The sequence below is a fragment of the Centruroides sculpturatus genome, unplaced genomic scaffold, assembly GCF_000671375.1.
Source record: "Centruroides sculpturatus isolate CEXI.00-Female unplaced genomic scaffold, Cexi_2.0 scaffold1267, whole genome shotgun sequence".
Taxonomy (NCBI): Eukaryota; Metazoa; Arthropoda; class Arachnida; order Scorpiones; family Buthidae; genus Centruroides; species Centruroides sculpturatus.
In genome coordinates, this window is record NW_019385407.1 from 130175 (window position 1) to 137082 (window position 6908).

Here is a 6908-nt window from a genome sequence, read left to right on the forward strand (position 1 = left end):
AGTTCAGTATGATACAAAAGTAATTCTGATACCAAGGACGTGTATCTCATTCTATAATATCGTGTTCGACGCAAATAGGAATAGATGGATGGTCGGGTGAAGGTTTTCAGGAAATCCTTCCACCATTCGACCACGTTTCTTCCGATCACCATTTACATAATTATATAGTAACCAAAACATATTAAAATATAAATATATTTATATAAATAGAGATTAATTGAAGGCCAATTTAAAAATTAAAAAAACAAAAATGTATATATAATTGTTACAATTTGTTAATCAAAATTACAAAAGATTTTCATGATTTATAAGAGAAGAATTTAATAAAGAAATTTCCGAATAAATTTGAATTTTTTAATTCGATTATAAATATTTTCAATTTATAATCATCAGAATTCATAAAAGAATTTTACTTTTAATAACAAAAACTAGAAAATGGCTTATTTAAATTTCTAACTAGTTTTATCTGACAAATATAAATGATCGTCTAAGATTAATTAATTTTTAATTTAAACTTCCCTACGGCTTTGAACTAATTTCTTCTTAATTTTGAGGGTTTTTTTTTTCCTTCCTTAAATCGAATTCTCTCGAAAATGGAACCGCTTACTTCTCTTCGTTGCAATTGACAAACCAAAAAACTATTCTTTTAAATTAAATGACAACACAGCCTCTTCATTAACTTTGCTGTCAAATTTCTTCCTTTTTTTTTTTAAATTTTTAGCTCTGTTACGTTACCCGTTGTATTGTCATTTAATTAGAATGCGAACGATGATTTAATTTATAATCATTCCTGACATAAAATTTTACTAAAGTACGCTTTATTATATTTTATTGCCGTGTCGCCATACAGGATACCGCCCGACTTTCATTTCAAATTAAAAAAAAAATGTTATTAAATACAATAAAAATTTTACTGTTTCGTTCGTTTCTCTAGGATTAACTATAATTTTAAAAAATAATTAAATGACCAATTACTTTACAAAATAAAAGAAATACAATTAATGTAAGTTATCATTTGTATGAATCATAATTATAAAAATGAAAATAGAAATTCGTGGATGAATAAATTATTAAAAACCTAAATTAAACGAATTATTTCTACTTATCAAAGCATTTTTTGTAACATATCTGGTTACTTTAGATAAGTTTAAATATAATTAATGAACAGAAATCCAATTTTGGGGGTAAAAAGAGTTATGTTATACGGAAAAAAATAATATGAGCATCCCTTTGGAAAATTAAAGCTGTCGAATAATTAACTAAAGGATATCCAGAACTTGAAGGTAAACTTATATTTAACTAATTATTCCGAGTAATTGCTTCATTTATATAAAAAAATATAATCTTTGAAAAATTTCAAGTAGTGGAATATTAAGTTTTATCCGCACTAAAATCTCCTAAAAAATCCCTACGCTTACAGAATTTCAAAGGAAATTTCTAATCGATTCTATAAACAAGATTTCGTGTTTAGTTTATAATTAATCATAAATATTTCCGTTATTCAGGAAAAAAATTATTTAGCATATTTCGTTTTAATAAATTTCTTTAAAATACGAATATTAAATGAAGTGGTCTCCTTTCATGTGAACTTCTTTGAAGTCTTTCTACCAGAATATCATTAAAATAGAAAGTTTCTATATTGACGATGGAAGAAATTTTGTTTTCATTTTTATTAATTTTATGACAAGAAAATTTCAGAGAGTTATATATGAAGTAAACATATCAAGAGATGCTAACAAACATTCAAATTATTTTAATTTACTTGAATAAACTTAAAAACGAAACTTTATACCCCTTTTAGTAAATGTCAAAAATAAATACTTTAAGAGGCATTTATGTAAAATAAATTAAAGTTCGCTGTATTTTTTTTCTTAAAAATGAATATTTGAAAGTAAAATATTTCCGTAGAGATTAATAATTTTTGGAAAAGTAAAAGAAATAAAAAAATTATTTTACTGAAAATGTATGATCTTCACCGAATGATTCCTCTAAAGGGATTTTTTTTAGTGTTTTCAGCATGTTATTAATGAATAAGAAAAGTGAATGGCAATATTTAGTTGAATAATTCAAGTATAAAATGTGTTTTACTATTATCAATCATAGACATAAATAAAATCAAAGTCAAACATTTTAAAATGACGATTAATTATAACGCTAATGATGATCATTAGTAGAAAAATTCCATTAATGAATAGCATAAAACAAGGAAAAAAATTTAAAATATTAAATAAATAAATCTCGTGTGTGTATTTTTAGAAGTATATTTGTTATTTAATTTCATTCGAATTGTAATTTTTTGAAAGTCGTGATTGATTAATTTCTTAATTAAAGTTACATATTTAGATACAGTGCTAATTTCATTTGTTTAAAGTTTTTCGACTGGTTATATATTATTGTTATATACACAGTTTTTTTTTTACAAATCGTTGACATAATGGAACAATAATTCTTAAAGGAATTGCACAGCCAGCTTATATTGGTGTCAAGTCAGCAAAATTGCTTTGATAGACTCAGATACACAATAGTTAGGGAGGCTATAAACTTGTCTAGGAATTTCGATGAGGGATTGATAGTGTTTATGACGGATTAGAAACGGGAATTTTTTTTCTTCTACTTTAAGAATTTTTCTTCGACTAAAAAGGCGTTTAATGTATTTTAAACATCTTTCTGCCATTACCATTTGTAGCTTTAAACTGCATTTAAATAGCCGTTTAACATTTAAACCAACGAGCATTTATGCAGGTAAATTATGCGAGGAAACGATTATGGTATATAAAAAGTGTAAAAATTTAAAATAAAAGGGAAAATAATATTTAAAAAAATACAAGAAATCTTTACTAAGTTAATGTGTTAAATTTTATAAATGCATAATTTACTTAGGCAAATAATTTATTGAGGTATCTCGTGTAAGTGACCAAACATTAGAGGATTTCAAACAAAATATTAATGAAACTGGAATGAAATAGGTCTATTTTATTCATGAATCGGCTATTAGTTTTGAAAGAAAACATTAATCATTAATGTACTGTATATTAATAGTCTTGGTATGTAATAAGTGTTGAAAAATTCAATGTTTTCTCCAACTCGCAAGATGTTATGAGATATATTATTTAAATTATTTATATTTATATAAAATATTTATATAATTACAATTGTTTACGTTAAAGTATTAATTTTTTAAACACATTTTACGTACGTGTAATAAATTTTATTTTATTGAGCCACACGGTATATGTACAATAATGTGTAAAATAATTTATCTGTGCTCATCGTTTTGTATTGTTAATATTAAATAAAGAAATTAATAATTTTTATTTGAATTAGGCCTATATTTTATAAATTTGATCAAAAATAAATAAACATGTTTGTATTAAATAAACTTTTATAAATATATTTAATTAAAATATTTATATTTATATTTTAATTATGTTTAGTGTATATCTTAATTTTTTAAATGTATATTAATGTAAAAAATTGAGATAAAGTAATGTTTAAATTGTGGCGCCATCTATTAAGCTGATTACAAATTAATACACACGAATCGAATTTAATAAAAAAGCGAAAGTTTGTTAACGAATTACGTAAAAAAATATATATATATATTAAATAATAGATTTAAATTAAAGTAAGTTACTTTTATTATTTAAATTGTTTAAATTTAAAACAATTTTTAAATTTTATCTCACTCAGTTCTATTGTTTAAAGTAACCTAGAAGATTAATGTGAATAACCCCCCCTTTTAAACAATTTTTTTCCTTTAAGATATCCGATATTTACAGAATATCGAGGGTTACATTATATACACATTTTGAAAATATTCCCCGAACAGATCTTAAATCTAGATAACAAGCGTAGAACAATCAATATTCCAACTTTAACCCGTGTATGTCAATCGATGGCACCAAAAAGTCTCAAGTATTTTCTCGGTCAGTTAGATAAAATATGACAACCCTTCATGTATAAAACATGAAAAATGGTTTATGTCTCACTTTATTCCAAAGAGACCCACTTCGTTGTCAAGGTAGAGAACAAAATGAAAGTTAGGAACAAAAAATAAAAAAGAATAATCAGTTGAATATCCATGAACTTAAAAGCGAATATATTCTTCTTTAGTGATAAACTTTCAGTTTCACTTACTTATATAAAACTAATGGAAAATGCTAAAAGCGAAAGCAAAATACTATTTTCTGCTAATGCGAAATTTGATTTTGATCAAAAGTAATGATTTTTTTTCACATATTTTATGTAGTGAAAATGTTCCTATTTTCTCTTATTTTCCACGTGATAAACTTACTTCATCATATAAAATCGTGTACGACAGACTCAGAATCTTATAGGCATATATGATGTACCTGACATTTCATAAAAAAAATTCTGACATCAAGTACACTTGAATTTATAGTAGAATTTGATGGCTGATGTACCTGAATTTATATTAGATTTTGATAGCTAATGTCTCTGGTTTTACAGAAAATTTTACATCGGATGTACCTGAATTTCTATATCTTATCAAGTACACTCATCAAGTATACCTGATTTTACAAAAAATCCTGACGTCTGATGTTGATTTTTTATAGCAAACATTACAAAACTATTGTAAAGTTTATCAGGAATAATTTTATAAAAGTTATAGTAACTTACATTTTTTACATTTAAAATTTACAAAGATTATTCAAAAAATATATTTCACGTAGCAAAGAATATCGTTTTTTCATTTCGAATATTAGATATTATAATATATTTGAGGGATTAGAAAAAAATGAAAAATTCTACAAGTTCAAATCTATTTTTTCCATATAAAAAAGGTAGTTTTGCTTAAAATTATACGTTGCTACCTTATACTTATCCTGAATATTCAAGATATAACTGAAGAGATTGAAGTGATAAATCGTTTCAGATGGAAATATATAGAAGATATCTTTCAAAATGTATCAAGAAAAATTTTACTTAGCCATTTATCTATATTCTTTATAAATTTCATACAGTAGATGTGTTACATTACGTGAACTGAATGAATATATTTATTATCACTTTTTATTTACTTTTCTAAAATTAAAATTCCTTGATAATAACCCTGGAAAAAAGATACAAAATGTAAATATATAATGAAACCATTCATATTTAAAAATAGTTTAAATTTTATGAAATTAAACTAATTTAAATGTATATATATTAATTTTAATCTAGAAATTAATTTTTTATAGTTAAATAAATAGTAAAAAATCCGATTCTTTGTAGAGAAAAGGAAACAATCAAAGATATGATAAAAATAATAATAATTTAATTAATATTTAGATTTCAATTATTTTTTGAATACGTAGTTTCCCTGGAAGCAAAATTTATTTATTTCTTTTCTTTTTCCCTTTAGTTTTGAATTTTTATAGAATATTTTTTTCTGGTATGATAAATGTGTGGTTTAAGCAAACAGATTCTCTAACCAAGCTTATAAACAAAAAAGTATGATAGATTTCAATCGTTTTCCTGATAACCATTGCATATATCCTGAGGCAAACGAAAATCATTTGTGGTAATATTATTGAACGAAGTTGTTGTGGGATTTAAAGTCCCAACGACAGTCGCGAAAAGAATATAGTAGTACCTTTTGTGAACAATAGTACTTCATTCTGTAATGCTCTATTATGCAATATGATAATCCTTAAATTTTATTTTTTTAAATTTATATTTCTCTATAATAAAATGTTTCTGATTATGAAACAAATATTAAATTTATAATTGTTTATAAAATGAAGATTTCCCTCCAATTTCTAGTTCTTTTATCATTCTGAAAAATTTTCGATAATTTCAAATGAATTTTTCGAGAAATTTTTAAATTTATAAAATATATTAATTAAAATAGTTATTTTTAATTTTTATAATTTAATTTTATCGGAATAGAAATAGAATTTTATTGAAAAATAAAAGTATTAATACTCGCGAGATAAATAATTATGTCAAGAAAGAATATCTAATAGAAAGATAAGATATAGTTGAAATCCGCTTCACAAATTAAATGATGTATGATGGAGACGATCAATACATCTATTCACCAACAGAAAACGTAACGAAAGTCTCCAAACAGTCGCCAATGGTAGGAGCCATTGTTGTCGAATCCATTAGAATCATTAAAGATTTATAGAATATCAAATTATCAACGGCGAATTATGAACGAAATAAACAGACATAAACATAAATTAAATTCATAAGAAACGGCAGACAAATTAAATTTAGAAAGTAATAAATTATTCCGAATAACATTAACCATTCTAAAAAACCAAGAAGAAATTGTCAGGAAAGAGATTACCTTCTGAAATAAAAGACAATTATAATATCCTATCGATGGAAGAAAGTTATTTTTCGAAACACGAAAACCAAATAAAGTAACAACGTTAGTCAGTAGTGGCAGAGTGAAAACACGATGACATCTAACCCATCCTGGATTAATCTGATGACACGTCGCCAGTAATTGGCTCAGTGACAGCTACATCACGTCTTGTGGGTTACAACCCAACTTGGTTCTCTTTTGTCTTTCATACTGTTTAACTGATCAATAGCGCGCACGAAATTCAATAAAAAAATAAACTTTTATTAATTAAAAGAGGTAACTACAACTACTTTATTTTCTGAGACATGAGAATTTTAAACGAGAATTTATTTTTAATAATGTTTAATACATAGTTCTTTTTCTTAGTTTGAGTATCCTAATTTGAAATGATTACGGTAATTTGTTGGCGGTGCTTAATTTTTTTTTTTTTAAATTAGAATTTAAAACGAGTACTTAAATATTCTTCACACTTTGACGCTGTTTAAAATATTCTTAATCATATTTATTATATTTAAAACTTTGACTAATAATATGACATTAATACGATTCATTCGTACGTGTTTTAAAAGGAGTTTTATATTCCTAT